Here is a 12422-nt window from a genome sequence, read left to right on the forward strand (position 1 = left end):
AAGACAAGGAGCCGGCTGCCAGCCGCAGCCGGACTCGGCTCACCATCGAGCGCGACGCAGAAGGCCGCCCCCGAGCTGTGGAACGACGAGGCGATCCACCTCCTCCCCCACCTCGTGGGGAGAAATATCCTACCCCACCGCCTGTCATGCATCCGACTCTCGGCGGCCGACTAGGCCACCGTGAGGGAGTCGGCGAGAATGATGCCCGCCACCGGATCGACCGCCTAACGCGATCCTTGGCGCTAGAAGAAGAAGATGATGTCGGCCCGCCTTGCTTTGGCCCCCGCATCCGCGACGAGCCCTCCCCAAAGGGTTCTCGCTCCCAAGAGACACGCCAAATTACAACGGCTCCGTGAAGCTGGAAGACTGGTTGATCGACTACTCCACTGCAGTCAGCATAGCGAACGGCAATAGGCATGTTGCCGTGAAGTACGTCCCGCTCATGCTTCAAGGCACGGCACGCACTTGGCTGAATAGCCTCAAGCCCTACAGCATCAATAGCTGGCTAGACTTCACGGAAGTCTTCGTCCGCAAATTCACCAGCACGTACAAGCGGCCTCCCAAGCCCCGCCAGCTCTCCTTGTGCGTCCAAGGGCCCAGCGAATTGACTCGCGACTACCTCACGCGTTGGGCCGAGCTCCGCAACTCCTGCGAGGGGGTGCACGAGGTTCAAGCCATAGAGTACTTCACCGCCGGGTGCCGAGAGGGCACCCTCCTCAAGCACCGACTCCTCTGCGACGAGCCGACTACCCTCGACGAGTTGCTGATCATAGCAGACAAGTATGCCACTGCCAACTCTTCGATGAAGACCGAGCTACGAGTGGATGCCTCTGGGAAGGTACTCGCTCCGGCTCCCAAGACGCCGGCTGGCGACTCCAACCGACGCCCTTACTAGAACGACAACAAGCGCAAGGCCCCCATGCCGCCTTCCACCAGTCGGCAAGTAGCCACAGTCGAAGACGAACAAGCAGAAGAGCGGCCCGCTCCCAAGAAGCAGAAGGGCGGCAGGCCGGCTTGGCAGCCGGCTTTCTCCTACGAGCAAACCCTTGATGCTCCCTGCAAGTTTCACAGCGGCGCGAAGCCGTCCAACCACACGACACGGAAGTGCCATTGGCTCACATGTATCTCCAAAGGCGAGGGGCTGGTGCCGCCTCTGCCTGCTGGCCCGCCGCCTCCGGCCCCTCAGCAGCCGGCTGTTCGCCCTGCAGTCGGAGCCATTCAAGATGAGTTCCCAGATGAGCATGCCGCCTACGTCTTCTTCACAAGCCAAATCGAGGATAAGCGCAGTCGGCGCCGATAGCACCAAGAAGTCAACGCAGTCGCCTCCAACAACCCAGAGTTCATGCATTGGTCTGAGAAGCCCATCAGCTGGAGCCAGGCTGATCACCCAGAGGTGATGCCGTCTCCTGGCTCCTATGCATTGGTGTTGGACGCCACCCTCGTGACAGAAAGGCGAGCTGCCCGTTTCTCCCGTGTGCTGATTAACGGCGGGAGCAGTATCAACATATTGTACCGTGACACCATGGAGAAGCTGAACCTCAAGACGAAGCAACTCATGCCAAGCCGGATTGTGTTCCATGGTATCGTACTCGGCCTATCCTGTTCCCCAATTGGCAAGATCAAGATGGATGTTCTCTTCGGAGACAAGAATCACTTCCGCCGAGAGGCGATCTGGTTTGAAGTGGTGGATCTAGAGAGCCCTTACCACGCATTGCTTGGCCGACCTGCCCTGGCCAAGTTCATGGTTGTGCCCCACTACGCCTACCTCAAGATGAAGATGCCGAGTTCGAAGGGGATCATCACCATAGCCGGAGACTACAAGAAATCTTCCGAGTGTGCTGCAGCCAGCAGCCGGCTAACCGAGTCCCTCGTGATTGCTGAAGAGAAGAAGATGCTGGACCGAGTCGTGGCCATGGCCGGCAAGCAGCCGGCCCTGTCCCCCGACCCCAAGGAGTATGACGCTCAAGGCTCCTTCCAGCCAGCCAAGGAAACCAAGAAGACACCGCTGGACCCGAAGAACTCGGAGAGGTTTGTTGTCATTGGGGCAAACCTAGACAGTAAATAGGAAGGCGAGCTCGTCGACTTCCTCTGTGAGAATCGGGACATCTTTGCATGGTCCCCAAAGGACATGCCAGGTGTTCCGAAGGATTTCGCCGAGCACAAGCTACACGTTCGAGCAGACGCAAAGCCAGTCAAGCAACCTCTCCGCCGATAGTCGGAGGAGAAGAGAAGGATAGTGGGTGAAGAGATAGCCCGGCTCCTGGCAGCCGGCTACATTATGGAGGTATTTTTCCCAGAATGGCTTGCCAACCCGGTCCTAGTGTTGAAGAAGAACAACAAATGGCGCATGTGTATAGATTACACCAGCCTCAACAAAGCCTGCCCCAAAGATTCGTTTGCCTTACCCCCGAATTGATCAAGTGATAGACTCCATAGCCAGATGCGAGCTGTTGAGTTTCTTGGATGCCTACTCAGGCTACCACCAGATCAAGTTGGATCCAGCCGACCGCCTGAAGACCGCCTTCATCACGCCATTCGGAGCTTTCTGCTACCTGACTATGACATTCGGCTTGAGAAATGCCGGTGCCACTTTTCAGCGTTGCATGCAGAAATGCCTCCTCAAGCAACTCGGCAGAAATGCCCACGTCTATGTAGACGATATCGTGGTGAAGACGGAGAAGCGCGGCACCCTGCTGGAAGACCTCAGAGAAACATTTGCCAACTTGCGCCGGTTTCAGATCAAGCTCAACCCTGAGAAATGCGTGTTCGGAGTACCAGCCGGCCAGCTCCTAGGTTTCTTGGTCTCTGAACGCGGCATTGAGTGCAACCTAGTGAAGATCAAGGCCATTGAGAGAATGGAGATTCCTACTAAGCTGCGAGACGTCCAGAAGTTTACCGGGTGCCTGGCCTCCCTAAACCGCTTCATCAGCCGGCTAGGAGATAAGGCTCTCCCCCTATACCGACTCATGAAGAAGTCCACCCACTTCGAGTGGAACGACTAGGCAGACCAAGCTTTCCACGAGTTGAAGAAGATGCTGACCACGCCGCCTGTCCTGGCAGCGCCAACTGAGAAAGAGCCCATGCTCCTTTACATTGCCGCGACTAGCCGAGTGGTCAGCACAGTGATTGTGGTCCAACGCCCAGAAGAAGGCCGAGCTCAGTTAGTCCAGGGGCCGGTATATTATTTGAGCGAGGTACTATCCACCTCGAAGCAAAACTACCCGCACTACCAGAAGATGTGCTATGGAGTATACTTCGCTGCCCCGAAGTTGAAGCCCTACTTTCAAGAGCATCCCATCACGGTCGTATGCACTGCCCCGCTTGCCGAGATCATAGGCAGCCGGGATGCATCCGGCCGGGTGGCTAAGTGGGCCATTGCGCTGGCTCCCTACACGATCTTCTACCAGCCCCGCACCGCCATCAAGTCCCAAGCATTGGCCGACTTCCTTGTCGACTGGGCCGAGACCCAGTACCTACCGCCGGCTCCCGACTCCACTCATTGGCGGATGCACTTCGATGGATCCAAGATGCGCACCGGCTTGGGAGCCGGCATCGTCCTCACCTCTCCCAAGGGTGACAAACTCAGATACACATTGCAAATTCATTTTGCCGCCTCCAACAATGTGGCCGAGTACGAGGCGCTCATACACGGGCTCCGGCTAGCCAAAGAGCTCGGCATACGCCGGATCCTGTGCTATGGCGACTCGGATCTGGTAGTCCAACAATCATCCGGTGACTGGGACGCCAAGGACGCAAACATGGCGAGCTACCGATTCATCATCCAGCAAATCAGCGGATACTTTGAAGGGTGCGAGTTCCTCCACGTGCCACGGGCCGACAACGAGCAAGCAGATGCCCTGGCACGGATCGGCTCCACCCAACAAGCTATACCAGCCGGCGTCTCTCTTCAACGCCTCCTCAAACCGTCTGTCAAGCCGTCTCCAGAATCAGACTCCATCATCGTACCACCTGCCCCTGATGCAGTCGGATCCGGCTTGGGGAACCCAGCAGGCGGCTCGGGGACTTTGACAGGCGGCCCGGGGACTGCCGTAGTCGCACCCGGCTCGAGGACTTCAGAACCCGGCCCGGGGACTGCAGCAGTCGGCCCGGGGACTACAACGACACAACAGGCGGTGGCCGACTCCAACTCTTCACCACCCAACCCACCCACCCTGGTCGCAGTGGACGTATTGGTGATAGAAGAAGTCGCAGCACCATCATGGGCCCAACCCATCCTCAACTTCCTAGTAAACAGAGAGCTGCGGACTGATGAGATCTCGGCAAGATAAATTCAACGCCGAGCCGGAGCATACACTATAATCAACAAAGAACTCGTTAAGCGTAGCGTCACTGGAGTCTTCCAGCGCTGCGTCGAGCCAGAGAAGGGCATAGCAATCCTCAAGGACATCCACCAAGGCGAATGCGGCCACCACGCAGCCTCAAGGTCACTTGTCGCCAAAGCTTTCTGCCATGGTTTCTTCTGGCCGACTGCTTTGGAGGACGCCAAGGAATTAGTCAAATGCTGCAAAGGGTGCCAAGTCTTCAGCTCCAAGCAACACCTACCGGCTTCTGCACTCAAGACCATCCCCCTTACCTAGCCCTTTGCCGTCTGGGGGCTGGACATGGTGGGCCCATTCAAGACGGCGCGCAGCGGCATGACACATTTACTTGTCGCTGTAGACAAATTCACCAAGTGGATTGAAGCGAAGCCAATCAAGAAGCTAAATGGGCTGACTGCCATGACATTCATCGCGGATATCACCACTCGGTATGGCATGCCACATAGCATCATCACCGACAACGGCACGAATTTTGCCAAGGGAGCACTGGCACGTTTCTGCGTGACACAGGGCATCCGACTGGACTTAGCGTCCGTTGCCCACCCGCAGTCAAACGGCCAAGTCGAGCGAGCAAACGGCCTCATCCTCTCCGGCATCAAGCCCCGGCTGGTCATACCACTGGAGCGTTCGGCCGGTTGCTGGCTCGATGAGCTGCCAGCTGTCCTCTGGAGTCTACGTACTACCCTGAACAAGTCAACCGGATTCACTCCTTTCTTCCTTGTATATGGTGCCGAGGCTGTCATCCCAACTGACGTCGAATTCGACTCGCCTCGAGTCACCATGTACACGGAGGCGGAGGCCCAGGAAGCGCGAGAAGACGGCGTCGACCTGCTGGAAGAGGGCCGGCTGTTAGCACTCAGCCGGTCCGCCATCTACCAGCAGGGTTTGCGCCGTTACCACAACCGGAAGGTCAAGACAAGATCCTTCCAAGAAGGCGATCTTGTGCTCCGGCTGATCCAGCGAACAGCCGGCCAGCACAAGCCCTCGGCCCCTTGGGAAGGCCCCTTCGTCGTCAGCAAGGCCCTAGGCAACGACTCCTACTACCTGATCGACGCACAGAAGCCGAAGGCACGCAAGAGAGATGATTCCGGCAAGGAGTCAGAACGACCATGGAACGCCAATCTCCTCAGAAGATTTTACAGTTGAAAGCAGTATGTACCACGCTACCTTTTTGTATTAAGTACAAGACAACGGGCCCCCCGAGGTATACTCGGGGACTACCCTCTTTTATCTATGTATGACGAGTGTCATACCTATGAATGTTTTGTTACATTTGATTTTCTGTCCGGCACCGGGTTTGACCAGTCGGCCGGGGGCGTGTCGCCTTGAGTTATATTAAAGTTCTACCTGCAGTCAGACAAGTAGTGTGCCAGCACCCGAGCCCTCTCTTGTTGAAAGTCGTAGCTCGAAGAACCGACTGACCGACTGGCAAGAGCCAAAGGCAGGAAAGGATGCCCACACGAAAAACGGCTAAGGACTAATGAACCTATATAACACAAGCCGGCCTCCCAGCACGCCTACCGGCTGTCAGAACAGCCGGCTGGCCGGCTACCCATTCACTTTGCTACAATCCAAGAAAGCTAGAGTACTTGCCCTCCCAACCGGCCAAGCACTTCTCCAGCCACAGACTACAAGAGCAGCTGTCCGGCTGGGAAGGCGGCGACCAAGGGAGGGCGATAAAGGAAACAGCCAAAGGATGAAAAGCAAGAAAAATGGGAAGCCAAACACATGCATGATTATATTTACACAAAAGGCCTTCGGAAGGCCGGCACTTAACATAGTTTGAATACACCCCCAGTGGGTGGAACTGCGCAAATTAAACAAAATATTGTTCAAAGAGTAATAAACCAGGAAAGTAAAGGCGGCAGATTAGGCTAAGGGCGCAACAAGCGAGCCGGGCTGGTCGGTGGAGACGGCAGCGCCGGTTGGAGGAGTGCCGGCTAGTGAGTCTCGGCTTGATCATCACCGGCTGCAGGCGGTGCGCTCGCACGCGCCTCGTTGCTGGAGGCACGGTCAAGCTGAGGCTGGCCGGCTGCTCCGCCACCTGGCATGGCGTCTTCACCATCCTCCTCCTCCTCCTCGCCCTCGTCGCTGGAGTCGATCTCCTCCGCCGAGTCCTCGCCATCTGCTGGGTTCAGCCCGAACCACTCCTCCGGCTGAGCAACGCCGTTATCATCCACCTCAGGAGCAAAGGCGCTGGTGTCGGTGTAGTCGGCGATCGCCGAGGCACGCTGGATGATAGCTGGCCGCGCCGGCTCCAACTCCGTGTCGGCCTCCTGCCGCCAGGTGGCCAGCTAGTCCAAGCTCAGCTCAGGATACCAGGCTTTGACGAACTCCAGCGCCCGCCAGGCGCCTGACCGAGCTGCAGAAGCCTTCCAGGCCTCGAAGCGGCCGGCCGCTACCTCCAGCCAGCCGGCAGTCCGACTGGGGGTGCGGGGAATCACCTCACCGGGCCAGAGAGCGGCTAGCACTTGCGCCCTAACACGTTGAAGCCGGCGGAGCATGCGGTGAGCCAGCTGGAGGCGGGCTTGAATCGCCAGGAGCTGTTCCTCAAGCGACCGGCGAGCGTTCGGCGCGTTCTCAGCGCCAGCCTGCCTTTGCGCCTCGCGGTGGGCCTCGATGACCTAGTTGGCGGCAGTAGAGTAACCAGGGAAGTACTCTGCACAAGAAAGAAAGAAAGAGAAGGAAGAGAAAAATACAAAGTTAGAGAATGAACCAAATGGCAAGCGGCAAGCAAGGAACGAAGAAGAAGGCGGCCCACCATCAACCAAGTCTTCGATCTGGCCGTAGCCATTGAAACGACTGCCTCGCTTCAGCCCAGCTCGCCGCCTCGGTCTCGTACTCGGCTTGGAGGGTGGCCTCGCTGTCCTGCACCGCCTTCAGGGCTGCCTTGTGGCTCTCCTCCTGGTCGGCCAGCTTCTTGACCAGGCGATCACACTCCTGAGCCAAGGCGTCGAACTCGGCTTCCTTAGCGCGAAGGGCAGCCTGGGTCCCACCCAACCGCTCCCTCAGTTTGGCGTTGGCCGCTGCAGATATGGCAAAGAAGAAAAGAGCAATAAGAAAGAAGTCGCCAGGAAAGATCCGGCCCGACTGCTCAGCAGTCGGCCTGAATCTCGGGGACTACACCCAGTGGATGCGCTGACGCGCCCCCACATGAGATAAAAGAAAGGAAGCACCTACCCCGGCTCTCCGTTAGATCAGTAGTCTTCTGGGACAGCTCCCGAGCCTGGGAGTTGAAGGCAGCCGCACGGAGGTTGTGGTAGTCCTGCAAGTCGGACAGAGAAGCGAATGAGAACAAGATAGCAAACAAAGTCTACCAAGAAGTTCCAAGTCGCCTGCTCAGCAGCCGACTCGGAACTCGGGGACTACACCCAGTGGGTGCGCTGACGTGCCCCTACAGAAGAAACCAAGATCAAGAAGCAAAAAAAATGAGAAGACTCACCCGAATGGCTGCCCGTGTCGCCGTGCGAGGAACTCGTCATTGTACTGCCTCAGCACGGCGGCCTGGGACTGAAGCCGGTTCCGGACTTCTTCCGCCGCCACATTCACCACGGCCGTCCCACCACCCGGCGTCCACCCCGAGCTGGCGCTGGCCGTCTCCACGTCCTGGGCCGACGAGCTGGAGCCCACTGCCTTCTGCAGGTCCGGAGCCGAAGTTGCCTTCCCCGCGCGCTGGCGCGATGGCGACCGGACCACCAGGTCCGTCCTCGCAGCCGGCTCGCCTCCGGCCGATTGCGCAGGCGGCACGTTAGGCCGGCTGCCTTGGGCCGCCCCAGTCGGCGATGGCGGTGCTGCCTCCCTCTCCTGGACGACGACGTCGTCCTCCTCCCTCTCCATCCCCGGCAGGTCGCCACCGGCTTCCTCCGGCGGGGGCTCCGGAATCTCGGGCGCCACGGCACGCAGGGGGGTGACAAGCAAGGCCCCGGCCGCTGCGGCTGCAGCCTCCGCCTGAGCCTTGGCCGCCGCGTCGGCTTGTGCTTTCGTCGACTCCTCCACCTCCTCCTGCGCCGCCTTGGCGGCAGCCGCCCTCATCTCTTCCGCCTCCCGCGCCTCCCGCGCATTTCGCTCCGTCGACGCTTGAAGCTCGGCGCGGGGGTCCACGCGGCAGGTGCTCCCGGATCCTCCCGGCGATCCAACCACGGAGGCGGCAGCAACCCGCTCGAGAGAAAGCGGAGCCCTGTTTTTTTTTAGTCAAGACAAGGATTCAGAAACCGACAAGAGAAGAAGAAGGAATACGCGAGAGAATCGACACTTACGCTGAAACCTTTTACGGCTGCTTCACCACCTTGCAGAAGCGGGCCGCCTTCGCGGCCGCCTCGTCCCGCCTGGTCACCGCCGCCCCGCTCTTGGGCTTCTTCGGCCGACTGCCGAATAGGCCCGACGCGGCCCGGCGCTTCTGCGCACCGCCTCGGGCAGCCGGCGCGGCAGATGAGCCCGCGCCTTGATCAAACGCCGGCTGGCGGCGCGGGACGATTTCCGCCTCGTCGTCATCCAGCCAGTCGTCGAAGCTGGCTCCAAACCCGGAGCCGCCTGCTTCGCCGCCTCCCGCCGCGGTGTTGTCGTCCATAGCGGTCGCCCCCAAGTCGGGGTCCTCCAAGTCGTGCGCCGCCCGGTCGGGGAGAAATTGGTGATCCGCCCCCGCTGACCCGGCCGCCGGCCGAAAGAGAGGGTTCTGCCAAGACGAGCCGACTGGTCAGAGTCGGCCAAGAAAAACTTGGTGACTAAAGTACTAAAGAAGAGAAGATTTAGAAAGCATACCATAGGCGGAGGATTGGCACGGGAGTATGGCTCCTTGCCAAACTGCCACTCCTCGGAGAGCTTGCAGTTAGCGAGATAATTCACCATGTGAGCTACCTCGTCATGAGGCATCTCCTTGGTGCACATCCGACTCAGGTCGAGTTGGCCGCTCATTTGACAGAACAAATGAGGACGGCTTTGAAGCGGGAGCACCCGGCGCACCACGAAGGCGGCCAGCAGGTCGGACCCAGTCAGGCCCTCCGACTGGATCATTACCCGGAGTCGGGCGACGGCGGCGACTCCAGCCTGCGTCAGCGTCCTGGCCCGATAGGACCACTGGGGGCGCCTCCGAGCCGGCGGGCCGGCTACGTAAGCCGGCAAGTTGACGTAGTCGCCTTGCGGGGCGACGTTCTTCACGTAGAAGTACGACTTCTGCCAGAGCTTCACCGACTGGATCAGCGTGATGACAGGGAAGGGGTTGTTGGCTGCCGACCTCCGCATCGCGATGAAGGCGCCGCTCTGAGCCGGCACGCCCTGCATCCGGGTGCCGAGCTTGGATTGGAAGAATTCCCCCTAGAGCTCGAGGGTGGGAAGAACGCCAAGGAAGCCCTCGCACAGAGTGACGAAGGCAGACAGTAGCACCACCGTGTTTGGAGTGAGGTGGTGCGGCTGGAGCTGGTAGAATTCAAGGAAGGAGCGGAAGAAGGCGCTAGCTGGCAGGCCGAGGCCACGCAAGAAATGCGAACGGAAGAGTACCCGCTCGCCTTCCTCCGGCGCTGGCGTGATCTCCTTCTCCGGCGCGAGACGGACCTGCACCTGGTCCTTGCCGGGCATCCGCCGCGTCTTGTGGAGGAAGTCGATGTGGTCCGCGTGGACGTTGGAGCCGTCCCAGTCTCCGCCGTGCTGCATGACGGCAAGAAGCTGACGAGAAAAGGTGTGGCGGCGGAGAAACCAGGGCCCCGCGGCGGCAAGGTTGCGGGGTGGTGCGAAGATTGGTGGGACGGCATGGCGGCGAGAGGCTGCTGCGATGGAGAGAAGGAGGAAGAAGATGGCGGAGCGAGGATGAGCGTGCGAGCGTCTGCCGCTCCCCCTCCTCCCCATACTTATAGCCTCGTGCGGCGAAGCCGAGGAGGCGAGGCATGGGGGGAACGTGGGATTAACTGCACCCACTCCCCCACGTCCCGCGATTATAGCGCCCTAACGACGTGCAGAAACTGCCGTCGAAAGGCGAGCGGCCCGCTTTGGGCCATAGAAAATCCGCGCCTGGGCTTAGGCGTGAAAATGGTGGGCCCCGGCCTACGGCAGCGTCCCGTCGCGCGCGTGGGCTGGCAGGCTTTTCTCGGCCGGAAGGTGCCACGTGGCGCACGAGCGGCCGGCCCGTGGCCCGGCGAGCGCGCCGGCAGGCTCCTGCTTTCAGACTTCAAAAAATTTCGCCAAGACGGCGCACCCAACCGAAGCCGGCTCCTAGCCGCTGGCTCTTCAAGATAAGAAGCTGACCGAGCTTCTCGACCTCCTCTCAGCCTTGAAGCCCAACCAGCTTCGGGGACTACTGTCGGAGTAAATGGCCATGGGTAGCCTAACTGACTCCCCCTGGCTCTTCAAAAAATTACCAGGCCAATTGAGCCTTCAAGCATCCAGAGCACAGGGCCGCCTTCCCCTGGCCGGCTATCACCTAGGCCGACTACCAGAAGGCGACTCGGCCTCAAAAACCTTCCCGAAGAGAACTAAAAGATGGCCGACTCCAGGAAGCCGGCCCGAAGAGGACCGACTCCCAGAAGCCGGCCATGAAGAAGGCCGACTCCCAGAAGCCGGCCAAGGCTGCACCCACATAACGATGATGAGACGGGGCGTGGCTACAGTACGACCTGCCACCCCTCGAATCCCGGAGCACGCGTGGCCACAATACGCCGTACGAGCCGGCCATCCCCCGTCTGGCGTGGCACTGTTGCCATGTTGACCATGACACCACCCACGACAGGCGCCAGTACGGCCCGCGGGCGGCGGGCCCCTTCAGCCAGAGAGACGCTCGAAGGCGGCCAGGCCTCCCCCAGTCGACCTGGGGTGTAGCCGGCTCCTAATAGCCGGCTATTCCCCATCCTCGAAGTATGTGCATCATTAAGGAGACAAGACGAGGTAAGGCTACAGTGAGAGCCCGCAAGGCGGGGGCATTGTGGCCATGCTTACCTCGACAAAGCCCTCGTCATCAGAGGCAAGGCTACAGTAACCAGCCACCGACAAGACCCCCAGGCGGTGGGGCCGGCCTGTCGGCCATAAGGCTGGCAGTCGGTGGGCCCCAGCGGTCGGCGGAGAAGCCGGCGAATACAGACACTGACGGCTAGGACCCGCGTCCAGCCAGATTACCATTGTACCCCTGGGGGGTAGGCCTATATAAACCCCCCAGGGCACCCATGCAAAGGGTTGATCTCAGATAGTTTTAGACACCACATAGAGAGAAAAGGAGAGCTAGCCTTGCCCTTCTTCTTCCTCTAGCCAAACAACTCAAGGAGCCTCTTGTAGCTACGTGTATCGATCTAGTGATCATGCGGAGACCCCGCAGAGCAAGGATTAGGGGTGTTATCTCCACGGAGAGCCCCGAACCTGGGTAAGATTCGCCGGCGTGCATGTGTTCGCCTTATCCCGTTTCCAGACACCGGCGATGTCTTACTGGCTCCCACAATGATAAGCCACCCATTGGCGTATGTCGCACCTACCACCCGACAGTCCTCGTGAGATCCCATCTGGAGACTTGTTCTGTTACTCTACCAGAGGGGGATTTGATCACGGAGGGCCTCTACATCAACCTTGCTGCCGTTCAAATGATGTGTGAGTAGTTTAGCATAGACCTACGGGTCCATAGCTAGTAGCTAGATGGCTTCTTCTCTCTCTTTGATCTTCAATACAATGTTCTCCTCGATGTTCTTGGAGATCTATTCGATGTAATCTTCTTTTGCGGTGCGTTTGTTTAGATTCGATGAATTCTAGATTTATGATCAGATTATCTGTGAATATTATTTGAGTCTTCTTTGATCTCTTTGATGCATGATTAAGATAGCTTTGTATTTATCTCCGATTTATTAATTTGCTTTGGCCAACTAGATTGATTTTTCTTGCCATGGGGAGGTGCTTTGTAATGGGTTCAATCTTGCGGTGCTTATTCCCAATGACAGAAGGGGACATGACACGTATTTGTATTATCGCCATTAAGGATAAAAAGGTGGGGTTTGTTCATATTGATTGGATCTATCCCTCTACATCATGTCATCTTGCTTAAGGCGTTAACGTTACTCCGTTCTTTTAAACTTAATACACTAGATGCATGTTGGATAGCGATCGATGTGTGGAGTA

This window comes from Triticum aestivum, chromosome 1D (genome assembly GCF_018294505.1).
Source record: "Triticum aestivum cultivar Chinese Spring chromosome 1D, IWGSC CS RefSeq v2.1, whole genome shotgun sequence".
Lineage (NCBI taxonomy): Eukaryota > Viridiplantae > Streptophyta > Magnoliopsida > Poales > Poaceae > Triticum > Triticum aestivum.